Below are 27,304 nucleotides of genomic sequence, written 5' to 3' on the forward strand. Positions count from 1 at the left end.
GTAACATTGGTATAATAATTACATTTATGATGAATAATTGCATGAATAATTCATTGTTGAGTTTTTTTTTAATTGCTTTAGAGAAATTGCTCCCACAAAGAGCGAAATAAAGAAATGTCTCCTTGAAGAAGTATTGAATGATTATGTAACAATGCTCAGGTGTGTTACATGAACTTTTAATCATACCCCTGCAAAAGATTCAGGCAATGTACAGTACTATATGTCAGTAAGATGTGGAAAAGACAAGGTAGAGAGCCCGGTCTTCTGAGGCCCAGTACTGCTCCATTATGTATGTTTTTCTCAGAAAGGCACAACATGTTATAAGTCCAATTATAAAAATGTTTCCTCCAGTATAGTTCTATCAAGCTATCAGTCCAAGCACTTAAGCACTGAGGATCACAATTAACAACTCTGTTGAATAACCCTGCACCCTGCACCTATAATCTACCGTGCTTAAATATGAGCAGTGGATGCAAGTTGTTTGTTGACATATTATAACTGTCACACTGTGGACACTCCAACAAACAAACCACACACTGACTGCCATTTAAGTGTGGTTTTAAAAGAAATGTGTAAGACCTTCACTTTCCATGGCCTAAGCTGCTCCTAAGTGAATTGTCCAAGGCCACAACATGTTTTTCAACAAATGGAAGTAACAAGAGTAAGAGTCACTCTAATGTTCACCTTCGGTATTTATCTAGAAAAGACAAGTTTAAGCTTTTTTATTGTGAGTATAAATGAAAATCAGTGATACAACATAGTTACAAACAACACAAACTACCATGGTACTTTCTACCAATAACAAAACACACAAAAATGTCCCCCACTTTGTCCAACCTCAGTTTCTTAAAATCCATTCAGTTTTCATAATTTTGCCTTTCTTGAGATGACCTACTTTATTTTCTGTTGCAATTCTCTCTTCAGTTTTCAAATAATCTAACAAAAAATTATAGTTTTCAGAAAGTCATTTTTTCAACTGATTATATCAGCCTTTTTTCAAGATTGCAATTCTATTCTTCTGTAATATCAAACCAGCATGTATTTTTACATACTGAACAGTATTGTCCCTATACATTTTTTGTCACACCGTACTTTCCATTTTCTCAATTTTCCTCATATTGCAGGATAGTATCTTAAAAGTCTACAGGTTGTGAAATTTAAATCATGTCAGTACAACCTGATCCTGCAAGTCCAAGTGGCCTTGCAACAAAACCGCAGCACTATGGGCAGTGCATTTTAAAGCCGAGAGGCTTGTGGCACACAGCTGAGGCTGGGAGCAAGTCAGCTAGCTGCCAGGCTCACATGCCAAAGTCACCAGAAAAAGCCATTCACTACCACTGCAAGGTTCAGTGGCAAGAAACAATAGATGGCAAGCATCCTTAGACTCTTGCTTGCCCTCTTCTTTCAGGCGAATGTGTTTAAGGAAGACAGACTTGGCTGCCAAAGCAATACTGGCCTCTTTTTACTATCAGCTTCTGCAGAATCTGATTAAGAAGAATGTCTATAGCTTCTGCCACGGCTGCTGGGAGCCCTCCTTCCAGAAGCACCTGTGTCTACAAACCAAAGACCCCTCCAGTTTGGCTGAAGCAAGAGAGCTTGTGGCCTTGCTTGGAGCTGAGCCTGAACACATGCACACCCACACACACACATCACATTTCTATCTTCCATTGATTCACCAAAATTACCCTTACCATTACATTAAAGCATCAGTAGGAAATTCTTTAAAATTATTTTGGCATATTACATCTGTGAAAAAAAAATAGGTTCCTCTGGCTCATCCTACTTTTACAGATGCCGGTCCAGGGTCAGAACAACCAATCAAAGCCAGGACCTGTCTCTAACGCAGCGTTGATGCTCTCACTCAGTCAAACTCAATATCTTGAGCTTGCGGCTTCAGAAGTTTTGCAAACACAATGTCTGAGAAACAACCAGCAGCAATGAAAGAATTGCCCATCCCTCCTTTGTACGTCCTGGTTCCACACAGAGCTTCGGGCTTGTTATGCTCGATACCATGGAGATCGTATTGACAAGTGGCAAAGAGGAATGAAGACAAACAGTGGCTACCAACCACTGTCCCCCTACAAGAGTTAGGGGGACAGTGGTTGTTAGCCTCTCACCCACGCAAAGCGTTGGAGGGCTGCCTTTGAGAGACCGGGGTCTTGGTGAAACACTGGCCGTGGAGAGCAAGGGCAACCGGCTCCTTCTGCTGCCGTAGGAACTTGTGGGTGTTTTGGGCGGGGCTTAGCAGAGCGATATGAGCAACACGGAAGGTTTTGCATTGTATGTTTAATTGTTACAGACTGCTGCTTTAAGGATTGCAAGATAATAAAAAAAAACTTACATACAACAATATACACAATCTAAACAAGCGAAAGTTTGGTTGCCGCTGGGAACTATTTGACAATTCTTTTTATAAACTATTCGATTTTTTATAATGGAACGACTATTTGAAAACGGTGACCCATCCCTAATACATCTGCCGGTATAGTTTCACAGTGAAATGGTGGACAGATTTATATTTTTGCCATTGTCTCTGCAAAGTTCATGACTCGTTTTCAGCCAAGTTAATCTTTTATTTTCAGCAACACAGAGGCATCAAATGAAGTAAATCAGAGGCGACTTATGCAGAGGTCTTTAATATATAAAAATCAAAGATGTCCCAGGTATTTCTTTTCCCACACTTGCTGGTAGGCATAGAAATGGGAAACATACAGGGCTTGAATACCAAATCGCTCTCTGTATATTTCATAAATGGCCCTGAAAATCCTCAGAACAAATTGACAATTTCAGGTGATTTTTCCCCCAACATCTACTGCTGACAAATAATGACCTAGCCATTACATACTCTCACTTTGTGCAGTGTGTTCAGTCGTACCTAGCAGCTCCTTTGCTATTATGGGCACTCAGAAAACAGCAAAGGAGAGGAGATAGCAATCATGTCCATCAGTATATAATAATACAAAAAAAAACATGTAAAAGAAAATGAATCTAATATATCTGTTTGGAGTGAATACTGTATGTATTTTTACATATTTTATTAGGTACAAATATTTTTAAACCCCCTGATAAAGTTAGAAATCATTAGTATGTCCAACATTAAATGTTTGTGACTAAATAAGCTATTAAAGCTAAAGTTTGGCAAAACAACAGCCAAAGTTACTATTTATTAGGAGTCTCTTGGAAGTCTTGAGTTTTTCTTCTACAGAGTCCAGTTGCCCTTGACCTCAACCTTTGTTGGATATTTATTAGGATTTAACAGTCAAACACTCATATTTTGATTCAAATGTTGCCTGCCTCTGATTGGTGTATGGGAAATATGTGACATCACATTTTACAAACTGAGCTCAGCCCACTTCAAACCAATGAGAAAAGCACAGACAAAACAAAAGAACGCCAAAATCTCTCCTGTGAGAGAGATTTGGCTGGAAATGTTAATGTTGGAACCCATCGCTCATTGTAGGACAAAGCTGAACAGACTTGAAATAGACTATAATATTCTGGGGAAATTTCAGACACAACCGCACAGACTGACAAGCAGCAAGTAAAGAAATTTTTAAGTAACACATTAAAAGCCAGTTAGCTGATACAGTTTTAGCCAATGCAATTTAGTCCCAACAGTCAGTTGGACCAATTTCATGCTTCTGTGATCGAACAAAGATCTTTGTAAATTGTTGAGCATCTGCAAAAAAGTCCAATGAGATGTCTATTATCAGAAATCCAAAGCAAACGTGTCCCTACCTGTATCTTCAGCCACACATACACTAATGTACAATGCAATAACGCCATGGAGAAACGCCATGGCACACAGGAGAACAGTAAGACTGCATGAAAACAAATTAACTGTCATGTACTTATGTTAATTAATTATCAAAAAGAGACGTGCAGCACACAGCACAATCAGCCTGTCTCAGTCCCACAATGCTCCTGGCCGTGTAGTGGCCAGGAGAGTCCTGCTACTTTGTGGTGAAAAGGTCATCCTGCTTCAGTCTCCGTGGAGGCCGGTAGCAGTCACACTGAAATGGAAATGTCCCTGTGTGATGTGACAATTAATCTGACTGCTGTTAACAAGGTAAATACATCAGATGTGTGTGCATCTGTTCAGAGTGTCGCACTCTTCTTCCCTCCGCTTCCTCTTGCCTTTTTTATCTTTCGGTCAGGATAGGGCTGTTGCATTGTTTACCTCCCTTTTCAAAGCCAATTATTTAGTTAATCAGGATGTAACGATGTGAGCTAATTTTTGCAGCTCCTTGTCACCGACTGTGCACAATTAATTCAATGCAGAGGCCAACATTTTCCTCAAGACTCCTCGTTCTCTGAACTTAATTAGAAGCATAAATGCTTTGTAAGATGGCATTGCAGCGCGCTCTCAGCAAACTGGAAAACCCAAGTTTAGTGTCCTTGTGTGCATGTCTGTCAGGCCAGCTATTTGACTGTCTGTGTGTGTCTGAACCTTTGACCTGTCAATTCATACTTTTGTTTACCTCTCTCTTGACAAGATGTCAAAATGAGTATTACTTGGAGGGAAAGGAAAACACAGTTGTGAGTGAATACAGAACGCCTGTAATTGGGTCTTATTTCACAGCCAGACAACACAGAGGAGAGCGCCCTGGTTTGCATGCGAATTACTACAGCTGTCTGTTATTTTGACAAACTTGACTATTCACCTCCAGTACACATATATAGCAACCAAGCAAACAGACAAACAACCAAATGCAGCACACAGGAGCATAGGTTAAAAAAAATCTGGGCCTCTTACAGTGAATATTAATCTGTGTCTGTGGCCTCCTAAGCATCTTCACAACCATCGCTTAACTCCAGTAGTGAAACAGAAGTTCCTTAAATGTAAAGATAAATAAATGGACACTACTAAAGGAAATTTCTGATACAATTCTTATTCTCATAGTTGTTATAGTTGTGTACCCGTCCTGCAGCTGGACCACCAACAGTGTGGTCTGAGATTCTGGTGAGTTATGCCAGTAGCCTCAAGCAGTTAGCCTCAAGCAGAGATGACGAGCAGCTACAGAGGTCTGGTAAGCTCACATCTTTCTTACTCCAAGCTCTCAGATGTTTTTCATCTTCAAACTTGTAGTCCCCAGCCCCAACCAACATTGCCTCAAGTGACATCACTTGAGGCAGCTTTTCAGATTGCACACAGCTCTCTCTGAACAAAAGGCTGCATAAAACTTTTTTTTTCACATATGCAGTATTGGAGGGAAATGAATACCTGTAAACAGACTTTGATCTGTAACTTCCCCTTTAAAGAGAAAGACCTATAACAGATGCGAGAAAACACTTAAAAGCACTGCATTTTAGAAGATGACATGTTTTGACAACATACTTTTGTCATACCAAATATGTCTGAAATTAAACTCTCTTACCTCACAGATATCTGTCCAAAGTATCCTCAAGTAAGTGTACTTTGGGGAAAGTCATTTAAACATAGTATAGTAGTATAGTATAGTATATTAAATGTATTAAACTGAAAACAGACAGAAGTGTGACCTTCTGAATGTCAGGTTAAATGTAACATAAAAATTATCTTGCACTGACATTGTATAATATAAATCTTGAACTGAACTTGTATCCCCTGAGATTTTTAATCAGCATGATATAATATTACCGCTGCCAAGTTCCACATAAAAGGCTTACTCTATTTACCTGACTTGAGGAAAAGATTATGGATCATGACTTAAGAGCTTATGTTTAGTATCTCCAAAAGCTGATACATCTATCTCAGTTTGTGACTTTGATGACTGATATTTGACACTTTATCTCATTTAAACCCTGCACTGGTTCTAACATCTGCTTCATTATGTAGATCCCATTTCAATGTAAATAAAGCTATAAATGTACAGCAACATACTATGCAGCGTCTGCACAAAATAAATAAATAAACCACAGGATCTTGTTATAATAAGAACATCCTCTTGTTAAAATGCGTTGCTTTTTTCATGAGACTATAAGATCTCATAAGCCACAGCTGAAGGTTAGACAGAGGAACAAAGAAAGATAGTGGAACATGCTGTCCTATAAAGAATAATGCAGCTGTCTCTCTCTGATACAGTAGACAAAGTCCTTTGTAGTATCCGCATACTGATGAAAAACCCATTAAATATTATATTACTTAGTGAGAGCATAATCCCATTGTGTGTTAGCTCTGAATGGAAGAAAGTGTTGACTAGTTCATTAGTGGCCTTCTACTGTTTTGCATTTTAACCAGATTGTTGACACTTTAATATGCAGCTCAAAGTATGGTGGAAGCTGCCCAACTTCTTGCTGTTTGTCTTGATTGTTGTCAATCATTTTTTTTTAAATGACTGTGATTTACTGATGATATTGTAATATTACACATAGTTGCTTTAATATTATAATCCTTACAGTTGTGCCTTACAGCAGAAATACAGCAAAAACTCACTGAGCAGCTACTTTTTCAGAAATACAACAAAAAAAGCAACTTGTGAATATGGTTACAGTGCAGCCAAACAAACTTGCTTTAATAATCAACAAAAGCAGGGCATAGTGGAGTTTGTTACGTTCCTTTCCCTTTTTGTTCCATTACCCTTGCTTTTAAACCTCACTTGGTTTCTCCTGTTTCATAAGTGGTCAGACCAAATCTTAACAGGACTGTCTAAAAAGGGCCGAGTGGAATTACAAGTACAGTTTTCTCCGCTGCTCAGAGTGACTTGAGGCCTGAGCAGCGGAGTGAATGTGACTGGTGTGAGAGATGGGAAATGAAGCAAAACAAGGGAAATTGAAAAGCATGATTTTTCGTCAACCCATTATAGAAATACAAAACCATTAGAATTATTGGTGAAAAAATGCGTATACCGGGTAAATTCATTAACCTATTTTTATTTTCTACTTGACTCTTTTTAAAGGTTCCGTGTGTAATATTTAGGAGAATCTACTGTCAAAAATGCAATATAATATACATAACTATGTTTTCAGTGGTGTATAAAGACCTTAGAGTTTTTATTACCTTAGAATGAGCCATTTCTATGTACATACATCACGGTTCCTCTTACATGGAAGTCGCCATGTTGCACCTCCAAGTTTCTACAGTAGCCCAAACAGACAAACTGCCCTACAGAGCGTGTTTCGTCACTACGCTGAATAGGTACGAATAGTTTATTAAACGAGAAGTGAAGTGAGAGAAGTGAAAAATGGAGGCCCATGTGTATTATTTAGTACAAAAGCCGACAGAGTGTGTCTGCCACTCTAGTTTCTCCTATGCGCTTGAAAAGGTAGGGGTTGAGCGGTGATTATGCCTTTGGTTGCAATACTCAACGCTCACCACTAGAGGGCACTAAACCACCTTACACACTAAAAATTGCATTTAAATTCTTTTTTATATTTCCCTTTGTTGCTTTTATCTTTTATGTAAAGCACTTTTAATTGCCTTGTTGTTGAAATGTGCTATACAAATAAACTTGCCTTGCCTTACCTCCGGAAAACTTAATACTGATTTACTGCCAAAGAAAGAACTGTAAACAGTAAAACGCTATACATCACATGTTGCATCGTCTCTTGTGAATCCCCCGTGTATGTGAACTCAATTTGAATCAAAATACGGGACTGGCCTGCTCCACCAGTAACAATGTCTTTTGCAGAGAAAATGGACATAATACACAGTATCAAATACTTCTTTGTTAGCTCTTAAAAATTAAATAGTTGGTTTTACATGGTACCAGATGGGTTTTTTAATATACATATCTACAAGACCTCTAAGAAGCAAGCATGAGGATTCACTGCTATTCATGCCAGTAAGCTTATCCTACGTCCCCACAGGCTACTGTGGGTCAGTCAGCTTGGGCAGAGTGCAGCCGTCCCTGACAGGGACAAAAAGAAAGAATCAAAATGATGGTGCCACATAAACACATGGGAGATCCATTCAATTGAGTGTGATACCTAAAATGCATTGGTTGTCCCAGCCCACACAAGCACATCTCCACCCTTTAGAATGTGCATAATGGTGAAAAGAGCCTCCCCTGCAATGATTTGACTAAACCCGTATTCCAGTGCTGATATTAGCAAACACTGGCTATGCAAAAAGGCTTTCAAGTATATTTTCATTTTGAATTATTTTATATAATCCTTCCACCTCAAGCTCTAGATTTGTAAATTTAACCCATTTATTGTAATGAGCATTAAATCCCCTTACAGTTGTGTGTGCACACTCCATTTATTTATGATTAAAATATCCCACACAATTTCTGCAGACTCCTTGACAAAATGGTAATTAAAGAATACAAATCGCTCATTGCTTTAATAAAAGAAATTCATTCAGTCTATAGTTTTTTTGTTGTTGTTGTTTTTTTTGTATTGCAATAGTATCCTGTGCACTACCATCACACGTTGAAGTGGGCCTCAGCTGTGTGGGGATGAGCATCCATTACATTACAGAAAGTTGATCCAATTTAATATACAAAGCAGGAAAAGAGGATTGTGTTATATATTCTTCTTCAGATTATTATATACCTTGACAGAGGGTATTTTGAGATTTATTACTGAGATAGTACATGGACATTGGTCATTCATATATGACCTTAGGATCACAAGAGATAGCTGTATAACTGAATCCCAGTGAAAATAATTATTTTCTAAAGTTTTTTTTTCTTTCTTTTCTATGTTGGTACGTGTTGCTCTTGGTTCCAGCCAATAAATAATGTACTAACAAATATTGATTAATACACCTCCAGAGGAAGCACCTGGATGTGTGGAAAGGCCCAAAAGCCCACATGTTTTGAGCTTTGCTTCTGATTGGCTCTTTATGGCCAAAGGCAATAAGCGGTCCTTGCACTGTGCTATACTAATGGGGAATAGGCAATGAATTATGATTCAGTTTAGCTTCAGACCTTATTTAATTTGTAAAACTACCGATGGCAAAATACACTGAGATTCAGGTTAGTACACAAATGGAAAATGTGTGTTTTCGTTGTGTCTTTGACCTGCAGGGCCTGCTGAGCGTATACAAGAACCCGACCATGTTAAAAGGTTGATATGATTGATATTTCTTATTTCAGATATTCATAAAGGGCATTCCTTTAACCTTGTGAGTCTCTTTTTGATGCACCAGCATGGCTGATAAACAGCACAGACCTGAAACCTGAGTGTATATCGCAATAAACATGACAGTATCTCCCATGTTTATGGTCACATATGTATAAATCACGTCGAGTGAGACGTAAATTCTATATTTACCTGTATATCTTCTACAGCATCCATTAAAGGTTATGCAGCATTAAACTGGGAGAAAGCTTGATTTCAAGCCAAATGAATGTTTGTCAATAATAATGTCATGCATCAGTCATAGTTTATTATAGAGTGTGGTATTGGATTACAAGGAATTATGCTGGCTGTGGTTTAATTGCATCATTTTCTTTGTCACCTATGATCTTCCCACGTGTTGGCGCCTATCTCTAACTATTTGCTATCCAAATCTGAATCACCACATTGACAGTAAGTTAGGTCATTAACACCCCTAGGGCGTTGATAATTACGGTCTGATATGTCCTGCACGGCAACACGCTGACCGTCTAGTTGAGTTTATAGGCACAAATACAAATGTGTTATTACGCTGTTGACAAATGACACTGAATGAGATCCAAAAAACAGTGCAGTACAGTATGTTACCAAAGCCATTTAACAGGCTCTGATGAGTGAATGAAAGCAAAGGTAAACACACTCGGTGAGAAGCTGCTAGATTTTGCTTCAAGGAAAGTTTGATCATTGTTCTTGGACACCCAATGTATTCTTTGGTGGCTGTAAAGCATTTTACATTGTACCTCCCAAAGGCTTGGATGTGATATGAAAAGAAAATTAAATTAGACAGTGCTTAAGGTGGAAACAGTGCACCAACCACAGTTATGATGAATGAATCGTGACAGTTGTCTACAGCGCTGTGTGTTACATGAATTTTGTCTGACAACTGCAGTCAGATGCTAATGCATCAATAACACATTATTACTTTCCTGTCTAGCACAATCAGCAATAAACTACATTTCTCAGGTGTATGTATTTAACAAATGAGAGCGAGAGAGAGAGAGATTGGGTTTTTGCAGGTAAATGCTATGAATCCAAAATGCTGTTAAAACCTACCCTGAGAGTCACCTCTTTGGGGTCTTGGCTGTAAATGAAAATATGCGATGTCTCTATCTATGATGCCTGAACAGGGTTTAGGCACAGTGAGTATAGACAAGTCACCCAGTTTTAGCACAATGGACAAAGCTGGACAAGATTACGAGTATGATACTGTTTTAAATAATAAAACGCATTCTTTCACTTTCAGAACCATGGACAGGGCTAATTCTGTTTTTTTGTCCTAAATGTGCTTGTGTCCAAACTAAGCGGGAACCTCCGGGTCTGAGAAGTGAAGCCACTGCAGAAGTGCCTTAAACCTGCATTCTTTCTAATGGCCAGCAGGGGGCGACTCCACTGGTTACAAAAAAGAAGTCAGGTTGCATTGTAGTCTATGACAAAATGACCCTACTTCTCACTTGATTTATCCCAGTAAACACTTTCCTAATGCATTTATGGTCTCAATCTGTAGTTTCAAGTGTTCTTCAATACAGTGTGATGTTCATTTAGTAAATTATGGTCCCATTTATAATTAAACAGATGATAAAGCGGGGTATGCTTTAGGGCTACCTTGTGATTGACAAGTTGCTACTGTCAATCAGGATAGAGGCGAATCACTTCCATTTACAGTGTGTTTTTAGTTCATGAAAGTTAACTGTAATATTTAGGTTGCCTTTACGTCTTGATCAGCGTCCCAATTAATATCAGTTAATATGAAATATGGATGCACCTTACTAACCAAGCTAGCTAGCTCCACCCTCCTGTCTGAATATGGTCAATTCTGGTTCCGAAAAAAACAAGATGGTGATGGCCAAAATGCTGAAAGTCTTCAAAATATTATAGACCACAAAACAATAGGGGATGTCATGGTGGCTACGTCCACTTCTTTTATGCAGTTTACAATCCAAACCTCCTTTTTTCATGTCTGTGTCTAAAATCAATTACTATTCACTATTAAATTCCAATTTATAGAATGTTCAGCATGTTTTCGTGCTGAGAAAAAATTATATCTGATACTGTGGACTCAAACTATTCCATAATGCAACGTGTATAATACAATCAATGGTCAATAACTAAAAAACGAGCATTGTGAAGTGTCAGATGTTTTTTTTTTTTATCTGTCTGACACATTTTATTGTCCTCTACGTAGAATCAACATTACAGTGTGTAGTGAATAAAATAATAATTTATTGGTATTGTTTGTTTGGGGGTTGTTGAGACTATTTTCTTTGTTTGTTTGTTCTAAATATGTCTTTACTCACTCAGTCCCAGAACCATATTTGGTGGTAAAACCACGGTTTCTCTTCAATGTTCTGCACTTCCTCTGTTTCAGCACCATGGACAGGGCTGGGTGATATGACATTGTTGTTGTTGTTGTTGTTGTTGTTTGTTTGTTTGTTTTTTTGTCCTAGATGTGCTACATTTCAGTTTCAGCACCAAGGACAGAACTGCGTATTATTAAAAGTATAGCTGTATCTTCGATTGCACACTACATACTAACGCACAAACAAACTGCGACTTCAGAATTAATAAACTTCACTAACAGAGAGCAAAATGTTTTTCCAGAGATTTAACAGAACTGTTAAATGTTTATTTTCTGAATCACAGAACTGTTTTACCAGCCATTTTCTTTCTGCAATGCATCAATGGAAGATAGTCTCCATCAACAGCCCATTAAATACAAAAAAATCTGTTTTTTAATTGTAGTAGGACATAGTTGTAATTAACTACTATTAAATAGTTGTAATTAGAACACTGCTATTGTTACTATTGTTTGTTCCAAAGGACATTGCATTATTTCAGCACCATGGACAGACCTGGGTGATAATTTTAGTATGATACTTTTTGCTTTTCCTCACTGTACTAGATTCTGTTTCAGCACCATGGACAGACCTGGGTGATAATTTTAGTATGATACTTTTTGCTTTTCCTCACTGTACTAGATTCTGTTTCAGTACCATGGACAGGGCTGGACTGATTATGATACTGTTGCCTGTTGTCAGATTCGCCAAATATCAGCACCTTGGACAGGAGCCGGTATGATCTGACGTGTATGCCATGTTTGTTTGTCCTGCATGTGCTACACTGTCTCAGTCTCAGCACCGTGGACGGAACAGCGTGCTATTAGAATAATGTGCTACACGTGCATACGTTGACCACCCCGACTGTAATAACCCGCACGCCTATCCCTTCATTTATCACAAGAGAATAGACACACGCAGTGTATAACAGCCCGTGCTTCAACTGTGTGGAATGAACGCATGTCTGGATGCCGCCGTGGCGCTGACACCCAGTGAGCTCTGCATCTTTAAAATAGAAAAAAAAAGCCAGGGGAAACACACAACCAGCTCAGTCATAACTGTGAGATGATAAGGACTACCTCTTTTTACTTTTGGAGAGAGCCAAGCCGTTAGGAGAGCATTCAGCATCAGCTGTTCAACACTGGTCTCTCATTGCTGGAAGTCGGGGCTGAATCTGTCACATGACAGAACTGGAGGCAGAGATCTAGAGAAAAGGCACAGCATTTCGGCTTGCACCGCCATACTGTATTTTGAGCCATATCACATTTTTATTGCAACATTTTACTCCCGCTCGGTGAGTACATTTCCAATGGCTTTTTTGTAAGCATTTTTTGTCTTTTTAATTGCCCCCTTTTTTATTTTTCCTCCTTTTGCTGGTGTTTGAATTTGAGCATTGACATGGTGGTTTTGAGCGTTTTTCACAACCAGGCTTCAAGTTTTTAGCATGCAGTTATTCTGATCGAGAGTGCCAAGAGGGTAAACGGGTGCGATATCGGTCTTGAGAAAGCCTTTACTTGCTTGCAGTTTTGTTTCGAGGGTCGAAACCAAGCAGCTTTTGTCAGTATTGAGATTTTTCAAACATTTATAGGTGGTTTTGAAACATTTTTATTTTTTTGTTTCTGTCGACTTTTGCTGTTGCTATGCTTTGGTTTGCATTTTGCAGTGTTGTTTGTTGCCTTCGAGTTTTGTGATTTTGATGTCTCGGTGAATCACACCGATCAAACCCTTTGCTTTTACTTTGTTCCTCTTTTCTTTATAAAAAGGAGTCCTTTTTAAAGCCTGATGACGTTTTAACGTGATACTTTTCTTGCAGCTGAGCTCACAGGTTTGTTGTTTTTGTGTTTCTCTCTTTTTTCGATTTCATTATACTTTTGCTGGTGGCAGTGTCAAGTATTTTTGGATGTTATCATTTTTTGACTAGATGATGCTGGGTGGACGAGGGGAGTTTTGATTCTTGGGGCAGTTCAATGCGTTTTTGTTTTCTGTGTCAACGAGGATGAACAGACATTTTCCCTTTTGCAGGTATATGATAAGAGTGGATAAGTGACACGTTTCTGTATTTACAATAAAGAATAAGGTGACAGAAATATGCACCTGTGGCTGACGTGTTATTTTGTAAGGCTGGCCAAATTGATTATTAGAGAAGGCTTTCTTTATCAATGTTATCTGAAGGTTACCTGATCTGATCGATCTGGCTTTAATGTTCATTTAAAAAAAAAAAAACAAGTGACGCGATCAACAATTCAAGAACAAGGATTGGAAATCACACGCAGGTCGTTTGATCACAATGTTTTCTTTGTTTTGAGTTCAACAATCTTCACGCCGAGCTGAGGAATAAAATGTAAGTAGCTGCATTCAGGTCCCTCGGAAGGATGCACTGTAACGATTGTAATGATCTCCCACAGATACAACTCAAAACTCCATCCAAATATCGACTTGGAGGGGCAGAAATAACAGTTTCCTTTGCTGCAGCGGGCGTTTCTTTAAACTGCAGTAGGCTATGCTGCCAAGGTGGGGGAATAATTAGGATCAACCACAGTTTGCACAACAGTATGTCATGGGCAAAGTAGCGCTACACTTGAGTGCCCTCTGTATTGCTGAACGAACTCAAATCGGCTTTTGTGGGCCTAGATTCATAAATACTCTTGGATTTGTCATATCTGATTTTTGCAGGGAATGAATAGAGCCACTGACAGGACTAAAAGAGGACTTAGAGTGAATTAATCCTTCCAGAAGCAGGTTTTACTTTAGATTACTGGCGTGCTGCAGGAAATGCAAACATGAGTAAATAGATGTCATGTAGTCTCAGAAGAGGGACTGGCTTTGTTACTAGTTACTGGAATTAGTTTTTTTGCAGGTTACAATACTGCTGTGTGCATTTTCTGAGTAGGCTTTGAGCTACTGTAACATCACTGTCTGTCCATGAATCTTCCCTAAATGTAGTTTGGGAGATGAGTCCGTAGTCAAAAAGTACTGGTAGGCTACAGAAATCCACATGCGACTTCTTCTGGACTATCCCTGGACTAATGTAAACCGTTTCTCTGCAATTGCTGGCTTTTTTGTTGGCTCAGCTTGTGCATCAGATCTCACCAATCGTTTCGATCCATTTGTATCCAGTTTAACAGAACACAGGTTTTATCAGTGCAATAGGCTAATAGAGGTATAAAACATATGAGAGTGGCCCGTTATGTCTGACAATAGAGCTGACATGGTAGATCAGAATCAGTCTAATTTAATATGGTGGAATGGGGTGATGATAAATATTAAATGCAGAACCAGGTTGGCAAACATACATTTTTAATGAGGCAAACTAATTAGAGCAATTAAGATATACATTTTATCATGTATTGAAAAGCTGTTATCATGTATTGATTTGCCTGTCCCCTGTTAAATCTATACAGCCCATAAAGCAGATGTAGATAAAGAGCCACAGGGAGATTTTATTGGTTTTTAAGTTGTCGGGCAATTTAGAAACAGTATGTGAGGTTCAATCAGGAAGGTATCTCTTAGAGACTTTGTATTCAGTTTTTTAATTGTATCACAGGCCCCTTAGAGACAGAGCTGTCAGTAAGCAGGTTCAAGGTGTGAATTTATCAGCGAGTCAGTTATTAAGAGGAAGGTTGTGACAATTCAGTGCAACTGAATTTGATTCTGCTGCAATGATTCAATGCATCACCGATTCTCATATTTTTCTCATGGTTAGATTGAATTAAATCTGATTCTTTCCCAAAAAGAAGTTGTCAACAATTTACACATTTAAGTCTTACACTAAGTCACCAATAGAAAGAATGACATTCAGTTTCAAGGCCTTTATGTTTCATCCTCAAACAAACACAGCATCACATTGTGTCTAGATGATGTTTTCAACAACTTCCTCAAGGCAACACACCTGTTTATCTCTGCACAAGGGGGCTCAAACATTTGCTAAATCCAATCAAACTGAGGCTTTTAAAAAACATTTTTAGCTTTGTAAATAGCAGTCAGTTGGCAACATGTCAGTGAAAACTGAGCAAGTAGATTTTGATTGGTCCACACGTTTAAAATCTTGCCTTTCAAACCTTGAATCACAGCATTACGGCACATCCACATGTCTTCACACCCATAGTTGAGAGGTGTTTCTGCCACTCTGCCACAGTACGAGCCCCTGGACATCTCTCGCGCTAAGCATTATGATAGCTTCTATTACGTCCTGCGGTGTTGTGTCTCCCCTCCAGGCAGGTTTCCTGTTATCTAGGCCAAGCCAGACCTGCACAGGAGACTTATGGAGAAATATGATAGCTCATGATTGGATATACTTCTGCTACCATAAATAAAACATCACGCAAGAGCATCTTGTATACACTAAGCATGTGCTTAACTATTGAATGTTTGTGTGCTGCATGCATGCTTGTTGGTCTGATTGTAAACAGCACTTTAGTTTTCACTGTGGCAGAGTTGGACAAATGGAAACATAATTAATATGCTGTGTATTGCATGTTTTATACACATGTTCTGTAGTTATTATGGGATGTTGGATTCAGTGTCACGTGGTGTGAACACTGTAACCCACATAGATAAATGCTACAAGCACAGATTCATCTACTGTTATATTCAAGAAACAAGCTCCAAGCTGGCCCAGCTTTTGTGTGTCAATTTTAGGACACATACACTGCAAACTTCACAATCAAAATGTCAGCTATTAATGTAGAAAAGAACCAGAATTTAAGATGACTTTTTATTTTACAGATGATCAGTGTTCCTGCGCAAATTCAGACGTACACTGTAAGATGTTAGAAGGAAGACTTACAGAAGTTACAGAGGAAGCAGCAGTGGAGCTTCAATGGGTTTATTGGCCTTCTTGTTCCATACATGTACAGAAGTTAGTTGAAAGTGTCATTTAAATGTGCTTTTATGACTTAACATCAATAGCTGAAAAGCCAGTCTAACATTAACACTCACACATACTTCAGTCTCCATTGTTTTTAATCTTTCCTTAATGCCTAACTCATATCTAAGGTAGTATGTTTGATTTCACAAGTTTTTTTGTTTTTCTGCATTTATATACATGTATATTAATCTAGAAAGACAATTATGATGAAATTGTTTCACATGCAACCAAAATAAATAGATGAATAATACTATGTAAATTTCTGCATTATTACTTAAAATCCCATTTAGCTTTCTGGCTGAGACCTGATACTGAGACCCACTAATTAATACGGTTGTATTTGTAACCTTACTGTGGTAAATAGAAGACTATTTATTATAAATAATAATTGATTAAATGTTAGATTTTCTTTTTTTCTTGAAAAACATTCAGAAGAGGTGGAAGTAGTTTTTTCAGCCCCAATAACCTCCACCAAGAAAAAAAGTACAGCTTTTATGTAGCTTGGGAGGCAAAAAAGTTACCAAATGACTTGTTGGTCAAAAGCTTAATTGCTGTAAAAGAGGTGTATTTACTGAAGGCGACTCAAATGAGCATATAAACATTTTTATCAACTCAGAGCTTCTTTCATGTGGATTTTGGCAGCTGGACACCCTTGCCCATATCTACATGACCTAAGGTATAAAACTTTAACTGGCATGCACATCATGTGTTTTACTCTCCGAATGAGGCATTCTCTTCCCCCTTTTAGATAAACAGCTTCCCTTTGGCATGATTGTACTGAAACGTGTGTTAACTACTTTACTGTCCTTTTCCGAGCTGTTAACTTGATAATTGAGGGAATCTAACACTTAATATTCTGGGCAATTAAACCCATATCTAAAGCATAGGGTAAGGCTGTATCACTTTACACTGTCTGTTATGGGAACCATTTGAGTTATAGTGCATCACTTAAATGAGCCGTCTGCACCGACATGCATGTACGTTTAGAATTTGAGATGGAAGCAAAGTTTTGTTTCAGTTAGATTTCATTAACATTTGGTCTCGTTGTTCCTCGTAGCCTGAAAGGATGCTTAGAAAGCAATGGTTTTTGACTAACGCCGTGACTGGATATTCTTTTATTTGATCTTTGATTAGAATTTAGAAAACAAGACACAAAGTAAGGTGTGTGTGCATGTGTATACAATGAGTAACTCACTGCAGTAGTAATGTGGTTTAAAAATGGCCAATTAAGCTGCAATCACTTATAGTTTTTTCTTTTCAAGAGTTATCAAATTCACAGAGGAATTACTTTTTCTGTTTTTGGTAGAAAACAGAAAAAGTAATGAGTATAAACTAAACTCACTAAGTTTACAGTGAAATTCTTTACTAAAGAAATGAAGTGGAGTTTATGCAGTTTTACTACTTTGTCAGCTCAGCGTGCAGATATTGATCCAGCCAACCTGATAGCTTCCAGGCCACATCTGCTTGAGGTCTAGTCAACACAGTCAATAGAATTTTCTAATCATACTGTTCATCAAATTACATTTAGCAGCATCAAAACACTCAGAATTAGTTTTCAGATTACATATAGATTTGGCATCACTTGATACATACATCTGTCTCTTCTAAGACAGGAATAAATCAAAATTCACATCATGACATTTTCTGCAGCAGCATCTTTAAACTGTAATTTTAGGAGATGGTGAGGCTCACTGTTTGTACACAAACTTGTTTCATCATACTCAACTTTGTGGCATATTAATACATGTTTTTCTCATCCGTCTGCGGAGCATTATCATTAAAGTTTAACCCTCAGGCAGGAAGATGACCGTGCTAAAAATGGTTCGTCAGTTTTCTGTTCCAGTCTGTCTTTTCTGAAAATAATAGGAAGTCTCTGCTCGGGTATATACTGTATAGAATTATGGAAATGTGGCTGAAATGTTTTGGCAGAATTGAACAATGTTGCTCCATAAAACATTATGAATATAATGCATAGACAAACTCACATACATACAGTACATAAAAATGACACATGACCAGGAGAATGAAACGGGCAAATCAAAGTTTTCCAGGTTTTGCAGATTCTTTTCTGCATGTGTGTGTGTGTGTGTTTTATTTGAATTCTAGTGATAAAACAACATCATAATAGTTGCTTGATATGTGGTAGCATCACACTAGCTTGTTTCTTCTATATAATACTAGTCATTTAGTATTAAGTGGAATAGTAGAAACCTGAGTAATGCAACATGAAAGGGCAAGATCACTATTTTTTTTAAACTTTTTTTTATCTCCCACCAGGGTGAAAATTCTCTTTACCTTACTGAAACAACTTAAAAATGCACACAACCTAGAATACAGCAGGGCAAATTGTAGTAACAGAACACCTTCAAACAATGGGTACTATTAATACAAAATATATAGCAAAAAAATAACGCAGAGCAGGTCTTAAAGGTCAATTTGTACAGTTTAATTTTCTGAATGGAAAAAAATACATTCTTAGTTGCCAAAGGCAACTCATAAGGCTCACTTAATTTAATGTTAAGATGCAAAAGCAAGTACTACTGGCAATTTAGAAATGACCTGGCATGAATATAATGAGTGTAGCGACATCATGCACGGGAAGCATCTAATTGGGGAAATCATTTTTGTTTGCTACTACATAAGTAGCAGTTAGGGCAGAATAATCTTAGATTAGGAAACAGTGTCTTCAGTGATGATGGCTGAGAAACAGCCAACGGCTTGATCCAAACTTCTCAGGCACATGTGTGATATGTCTAAGTGGCTGAGTGATGTCTGCCTAGTCCGGGACAGAAAAATAAACTCACAAACCTGAAGTAAAAAGAGGCAGCGGAGTGGCGTGAGGCCTTCCTGAGCAGGTGGCGGAGCCCTCCAGATGCTCCAGAAGCAGCGAAGCAGATAATGTCCTGCCTAGATTACCTCAGGGACCCCAGTTACAGTGGAGCGTCCTCATCTGGGTCAGCTCCAAGCTGGTTCTGCAGGGATCAGCTGTTCTTGCTGTCGCCCTGCTGGCCTCAGCTGTCTCTCACCTGCTCGAGACCAGTTGCAGATGCATTGACACACTGAAAACCACAATCTCAACAGACATGATAGTCTGCTGCATCTGATGCAGTGACAGCCATGTTTGCAAGCTTATTGACGTCTTGACTACATCTGCATAAAGCCACTTCTCATAAGCATAGAAGGTCTACTAAATGTATATCCAAAAATAGAGTCACGTCTGCGCACAAATTAAGGTTTACCAGCTTGGACAGTCTGTGGTCACTTAAAACAAAATCCTACCAAAGATTGGAGAAAAGTAAAGTATTTTATGTTGATTTGCTGTGTCTTGACCATGGACATCTTTAGACCTATTTTAGGGGGGCTGAAGCCACCCTAACATGGTCCTAAGCCCCCCAAATTATAATAAGAAAAATAATTATTAGATTTATATTTTGCTTTTTTTTTTTTTTTTTTTACAGTGCAGACATGTACTCAACAAAGAGAAGCAAGAATACTGATAAATACTATAGAATAATACAAATATAATTTGTATTTATTGGCTTAAAATAATACATTTGTTTGTTTCCTCTGCTTCATAATTTAAATCCAGCATTGTCAGGCACTAGGACCCTGAGGGAGACTGCCTTTCGTCGCTGCTCTGCGGAGCTGCTGAGCAAAGACAGAGACACACACACACAGCCACACGCAGACATGGTGAAGGAAGATTGATTCAGCTAGTGAGTGATACAGAGTGAAACTGAGTTGTTGTTAGTGAAAGTTGCTGAACTTAAGCTAGGTTTACTTGAGGGAAATTTTAGTTGGCTATGCAAAACACTAGTGTCGACAATGTGAACGCCATTAATATTACCTATCTCTAGTAGCCTATTTCAAAACAATATCAGTCCCCATAGAATGTTGTTGTCAGTGAAAACTAAATGTCATAGTGTCTCTGTTAATGCTGTTGCATATCTTTCCATTCATTGACGACATGGATGTTGAAGATATTTTAGGAGAGAGAGAGAAGCGGGAGATTGGCAGGGCAGCTGATTCTGAGGTCAGTAGTGGTCAACAGGTCTATGGAAATGTGGGGTGTTTTGTTGGCAGGTCTAGGCAACAAGGCAGAGCCTAAACTAAATTATTTCAAGATATTTACTATATTTGCTATACTCTAACCCCCTTTCTGCATTTATTGGCTGTAATAAATTAAATAAATATGTAGATGTTGCCTAAATGGCTAGGCTTTACATGAGCTTATACCCATAAACAAAGGAAAATATAATAAAATAAAAGCAATCATACATACATGTATCCATACATACAGTAATCATTACTCCAAATCTTTTTATCCTTCCACCAACAGGTTATAAAATTCAGACAGTAGCCCCTTTAAATAGGATCCTTATCAACAGCTTACAAACTACAGAATAAAATCACACTCTGATTGAACAAATTCACAGTGCAGTAAAAGAAATTAATGAAATTAAATAGCATTCTTTGGACCTGCAACTTATCTAGAGAGGAATTAGATATGGTATAGATATGATTACTTTATCACACATTTACATGAGCAGCTTGGTAGCATTTAAGTCGCAGCTGTCACTTTCACACTGCTGCTTCTTCAAATCCAGTCCACTCGGCTCATTTAGAGTCCATATAAGTTAAACTCCATTCCTTGTGTCACTGTTCACACCAGCTGCACTGCTTCGACACTGCAAGGTAAACAAAGCATTTTAGCATACCTGCTGTTCAGGTGTGTCTTTGTGCACACATACTGTCACAAAAAAAGCCACTTTTTAAGTGAATGTTCATCATTTGTTCACTTGCTTTTTAAGGCATCATGTAGTCTTTGTTGCAGTATTGAATTACAGTTACACTGTGTTGAATTACAGTTACACTTACGCTATGTTGTTATAACACTTACAACAGACATCTGACCCTTTTGCTAGGCTAGCTAGCTACAGTAATGTTAACATTAATCAACCAGTGCTAGGAGCTCTTTGAATCATGGACAATGAAAGAAGCTAGCTGTGGGACCAGTGCCAAATCTGATTCAAAATTTGACAGGACAAAATTATTGGTTTTTCATCTGCATGTTGTGTTGACATGAGAAAGTTGATCTACAGGAGAAGCATATCTGAAAGCAACACAGAATGACTGAGACTGACTTGCACGATTGAGTTTTAGATGTTTAATTACTGAACCTTCCACCTGAATTTTGTATTTCCCTTTGCATAAACAAAAACATTTCCACCAAAAACTGATGCAGTTGTAGTTCTAATACAGTAACAAAAGATGCAAGTGTAAAGATTTTGCAAGTGCAAGTTACGCATACCCTGGGGGCTAAGGCCCCCTGTCTTTCAATCCTAGTGACGTCCCTGGTCTTGACAGAGTGCTTGCTTCTTACAACTGCTGTTAAGGAGACAGTTGGGATTTCAATGCTGCATTTTAATTAGTCTTTTTCTGTGGGCAGTACTGCACCTGACACCAAACCTTAACTTACTTACAGAATTAAAACTGAAGGGGGGGGGGGGGGGGGGGGTGATTCCCTTTACTTCTGCATAATGTTTTTAAGGTGATTAAAGCTGATAAATCAGGTGTTTTTACTCGTGTCTAGTGATTTAACAAAGGAAATTACAGAGGCTTTGGAAAGCCTTCAGGCCCCCTCACCTTTTGCACCCTTTAATGAATTATATACTTATTCAAAACAAAGATACTTGTTTGTCAGTCAATTGTACACACAATAATCCATGATAATAAAAAAAAGTATAAATGTAAATTTACATAAGTGTACAGAATATTTGCTATGACAATCAACAGTGAGCATCCTCTTTTTATTAAGTCAACTAGTTCTCTTCATCAGTGTAAATCAGTTTATAGATATAGATTATAATAATATTTAGAGACATGACTGCAGTATTAAAACTACATTATGATGTAGAAAAAGAATCAGATATCTAAGATAAGGAACATAAGGAAAATATCCCTTATATATTCTGTACTCAATAAGAGAGAAGGGATATGTGTAGAAATATCCTGAATAGCTATTTCAAGGAGATATACTCTGGAAAAGAGAAAAAAAACATAAAGATATTTCAACACAGAGGCATCTTGACTCACATACTCCCGAGGATCATGACCTCAATTTTCAGTGTCTGCTACTAGGAAACACAGGTGCACTCAAGGAGAGATGGCTAGCTAGCTAGCTAGCTATTGAGTTTGTGTACCCCCGAGGGCAAAAACATGTCCACCGAGCAAACCTTTTATGTTTCTCTCAACAAACGGTTCACTCAGGGGTAGCGAGGGACTGTTGGTGATGGCGGAAATGTATTCCACTCCACATTCAAACTTTGATTGAGCCTGACAGGGAAACCTTAACAGACTACAGCATATGGACAGGCTTGGGGGTTTTCATTTGGAGACGTTCACATAGTTATTTAAATGTCGTCTGCCTTGGTATAGTTGCTTCGTTCAGCAGAAAATTTACTAACTAGGAGAAAGCGTAATTTTCCTTCTTTATTACACTTTGTTACAGTCTTCTCGGCTCTTGGTTTATCAGTATGGGACACAAAGTGAACCCAACCCTTATGTGACAATCCCAATTGTGTGTTTGTGTGCGTGCACATGTCCCTGCAATTTTGCATCTTGGACAGAATCGCATGCTTGCCAGATTGAGATTAAGAATGGCAAATTTCTGTCTGATTACAGGCTACAGAGGCCCTCTGAGCTAAATCTGGGTTTTAAAAAAAGACAAAAACATCTGTCTTGTTAAATGTAACCCTACTCACCAGTGTGTTTATGGGTAAAAATAGAACTCCCATCATTTAATTCCCCACTTAGCCTCAAAAAGCAATCTTCTCCTGAAACATTAATAGCTTGTTGACATCTTGCAGTGAGCCACAGTCTATCAGGTGGCGTGTGTAAATAAGGCTTCATTCTTCATTGATTTTTCCTCCAGGTTTTGACATCAGAGGAAATCAAGGAGCTCATTGCTGTGTGTTCGCTCAGATACCGCTGGCTATTACAGCCTTTACTCCCGTTTCCATCCACTTTCTCTAATAAACATCATGAGCCTACACTCATCACTGTGCAAAGACATGGTTTGAATTTTTGTCTTGTTTATTGGAAATCAAAAACAAAATCTTCTCTTTATTATCAAGTACCTGTATCCCTCAAGTAGGCCGATCTAGGCCTTTTAGAGGATTTCGATTTTACTTAGTTATGAATTTCCCTGCCACTTCATAGTAATGTGTTTCTCCGGATTAACTGCTAATTTATTTAAGAATATGATAACAGGATGGTTGTCATGCAAAGGGCAGGGCTCTTAATGGAGAGAGGGTTTTTTGTTACCGGTGAACATTTTACATTTTTAAGTGTAGTAACAACATTTTTATGACTTGCAAGATAATTTCTACATTGTGTTAATAAACCTGGCTTGTATTATGTTTCTTTCAAAATATATTTTCTGTTACAAAATAGTGGCTTAAATGTGTAATTTCTAGAATACAGGGGTGGCTAAATCTGTAGCTAGAGCCAGTAGCTGGTTTGTTTAACTCAAAATAAGGACTAGAAACAGGGGGGAACAGCTAGCCTGACTTGTTTGTGTTATCCGTACAAAACCTGAAGTGCAAACACAACAATTTTTAATTTTATGGAGGGTTATGTGCAGGAATGTTTCTTGGCAGGTGCAGTGACTGCATGCTAAACTAAGCTAATTGGCAGCTGGATATAGCTTTATATTTTATGGACAAATGTGACACTGTTTCAAACTTCTCATCTAACTCTCTGCAAGAAAACAAACATCCACATAAAATGTATATCGATATATATTTTTTTATAAATCTCTATAACCGCTTATCTGTGCAGGGTCAGGGGAGTTGGGCGAGAGGCAGGGTACACCCTGAACAGGTCGCCAGTTCCTCATATGGCTGGCACAGACACAAACTGACACAAACAACCATACTCACTCAAGTTTACATCTAAGGGCAATTTACGTTCACCAACTAACCTACCTGCATGTCTTTGGATGGTGGTAGGAAGCCGCAGCACCTGCAGAGAACCCACGCAGACATGGGAATTCTACACAGAAAGGCCTGGGACGACCAAGGTTCAAACCCAGGACATTGCAGTGAGGCCACAGAGCTATCCACTGGGACTTATTTTAGATCATTTTGTTTCAAAATTTCATTATGTCCAAATATTCTGTGAAACTGCATTGCAAAAGATATCAACACTTTCCATTTGAATACCAGATGACTAAAACTGAATACACTTTGTGTTAAGGCACTTTGCCACGTTTTTTGGGCACTTTGTCCGAAGTGTTTGACACAACAACTAAGATGTGGCCAGATGACTTAAGTAGAAGAAAGATCAGTTGTTTATATTACTTCATTTTATTCATTTATTTAATCATTTTTTAGAGCCATAGGGAACTAACTGCAGTGGAAAATCCATTTCTGTCAGTTTCTGACAAGTCAGTGAATGACAGTGAATATATTTGTCAGGGGTAGATGTAAAGTCGTTGCAAGCTACAGGCGCTCGACAGTTCTGTAAATCAGGTAGAGCCACAGTTTCTGTATGCGCTGCAATGTTCGTACTTGCTGAATGCACTAGGACATCTGCTTGGGTCTCTTCTTATTTTACAATACTATAAAATACACCTGTCAGTGACATCACCAGGGAATACAAACATAATTAAGTAATCAAGCACACACATTACATATGTAAATGACATGAATTGCAGACATGGGTTTGAAATATTCATTCAAATTAGTCACATCATTTAGACAGGGATCTCTTCTCAGAGTGTGTAATCATTGGACTAATTAGGTCAGTCAATGCAAGTTGAAACTATTTGAAATGCAATATCAGCTTCCAGTTAATTCTTGACTAAATGGAAAGTAAGGAAAGGATGCAAATGTATGAGGCTATAGTAAGGTTAGGAACATCTCTTTAGAAAATCAACTCAGTACCTTGAGTGGGAGGACAGAAACTGAAAGACTGAGAGAACTCTCACCTTAAAACTTGAACCTCAGCTGTTATTATATCTCAGGATTTACGGGTCAGAATGTGTGTTTGCCAAGCTTACAGTCTATATGGATTTTAGTAGTATCTCTGGGACACCGTTCAGTGCTGTAGCGCTGAACAGTGTCAGATGAAAGCCAAACTGTCTTTCACCTTTCTGATACAAAACAAACCACTTAGGAGAGTTCATAACCAACTGGAGAGAGTGCATGCCTTGAGAAACACACAAAAAAATGGATTTGATTCACTCAGCAAACACTTTGGTTCAACACACAACACTGGGTCACAGTTTGATATTATGAAAACAGTTACAGTAACAGTTTAATGGTAATAATAATAACAATTAAGGGTAAAGCTGTGAAAATTTGTCTTGAGATGTAAACAAATATGGAACCATTATTTGTATATGAACATAGTAATACAATAATGCAAAGAAATATTTGCATAAGAAATAATTGCATATATGTTCCTTCCTCCCCCCCACTGACCTTCAAAGGGTGTTTGTCTACGCCTCCCAAATGACACATATGAGTGTTTCCTGTAGTAGTCTGGAGACAGGCGACCGGACCTTAACTACTGTATGTTGCATAAGTCACAAAACACAAGTCACATGACATTAAATATAATGATTAATGTTGTGACACGGTCATAGTTTGGCACGGTCATAGTTTGGTTAGGTAGCTACTCAGGTTCAGGAAAAAGCATAACGTAACTTACGTGGCAGAAGTCAGTAAAACTAGTTATAGGGTTATATGTAGTTTTTTTAATGAATATTTTTTTATTGCCTGTGTGTGAAGGGGTTGTAACCTCACATAAAAACATTCCACTTGCCAGGTTTTTCTGCTACCTCTGTGTATACCCAGTATGCCTAATCCTATGTGAATCCACGAAAGCCATTGGCTGTGACTTGCATGTGAACTCCCGAGCCTTTTGCCTGCTGAATTTGTACCACACACACACCAACAACACAGCAGTTAAAAACTTGGAGTCCATAAAACAACCAGCTCCTAGCACAAGACAGACTCCAACACAAACTCCACGTAAAGATAAAAAAACAACAATAAAGTTTTATGTGCTGAAGTGCATCAGGACAAATGAGAATCAAATTGAGGTTGGGTGAAAACACAGTCAACATCAGAAAGGCTTGAGTCATAAAGAGACTTTTGAAACTGACAAAACAAACCCAGAGTGGGCTTTCATCCTATTGGACTGATAAACTAACATTAGTTCAAAGCATGTGAAACATAATGTGATTTTGCGCTTTAGTTGGCTGAAGGTAGATAACATTAGCTTGTTATGCCGACCAGTTGCTAACGTTAGCCAGTGCAAAATCCTACACTTGTATGGATTTCCACATTACCTCACCAGCTAACGCGAAACCGTATTACTATCCTGTGTACCACCAGCATTATGTCAAAGTGTTGATTTTAGCTTGCAAGAAAGGATGTAACAGTACACAGCAGATGTGGAGCGATTTGTTTATACTAGCCAATAGGGATGCAATGCAGAGGCAGCCAGCTATGTTAGCTCGGATCCGTCGCTGTTATTGTTGATCAGGTACACATGACCAAGATAATATACAATAATGCAACATAATAATGCACATTTTTGAAAATGAAACCATGTAAACCTGTTCTGGTACAACCCATAAATAAGATTTTGAACCTGAAAATGAGCATAATATGACCTCTTTAAAACTCTTCAAACACTTCAATGCCATACTCCTGTGTGAAAGTCCTGGGTTTCATCCATCTGTCCACCCAACCCACCTCCTTCAGACTTTCTTGCTATTTATAATATGTCACCCTATTTCCTCCCTTGCTACCATTGTGTTGAACTAAATTTAGTCATTTTTCTGGGAAGGAACAGCTGCAAAAGATTAATACTGTCCATAAATCTGGTTAAAAATTATAGAGATCAAAAGTACTCCAGGTGATTGCCGAAATGTAAACAAATAGGCTTCATTAAAAACAAGGAAGTGCGCATACTTATAAGTTAATAATTTAGCGAGGTTTATCTTAAGTAGCTTTTCTTTTCAGTACAGTATCAAGTTTGACTA

General features: G+C 38.2%; 1 protein-coding gene across 3 annotated transcripts in view; it reads left to right on the forward strand.

Moving 5' to 3' along the window:
• Positions 1-12,484: 12,484 nt before the first annotated feature.
• The window catches only part of LOC119912138 (RNA-binding Raly-like protein), a 107,925-nt gene continuing 93,105 nt past the window's right edge, over positions 12,485-27,304 (forward strand). The window contains exon 1 of one of the 3 annotated variants that reach the window (XM_038731188.1): positions 12,485-13,400. The gene's annotated coding sequence lies outside the window, so the exon portion shown is untranslated. The remainder of the gene's footprint in view (positions 13,401-27,304) is intronic. The other 2 variants (XM_038731163.1, XM_038731171.1) reach the window with 2 other exon arrangements.

Source organism: Micropterus salmoides, unplaced genomic scaffold (genome assembly GCF_014851395.1).
Source record: "Micropterus salmoides isolate LMB-PRFRI ecotype aquatic unplaced genomic scaffold, ASM1485139v1 Ms_hic_scaffold_1, whole genome shotgun sequence".
Lineage (NCBI taxonomy): Eukaryota > Metazoa > Chordata > Actinopteri > Centrarchiformes > Centrarchidae > Micropterus > Micropterus salmoides.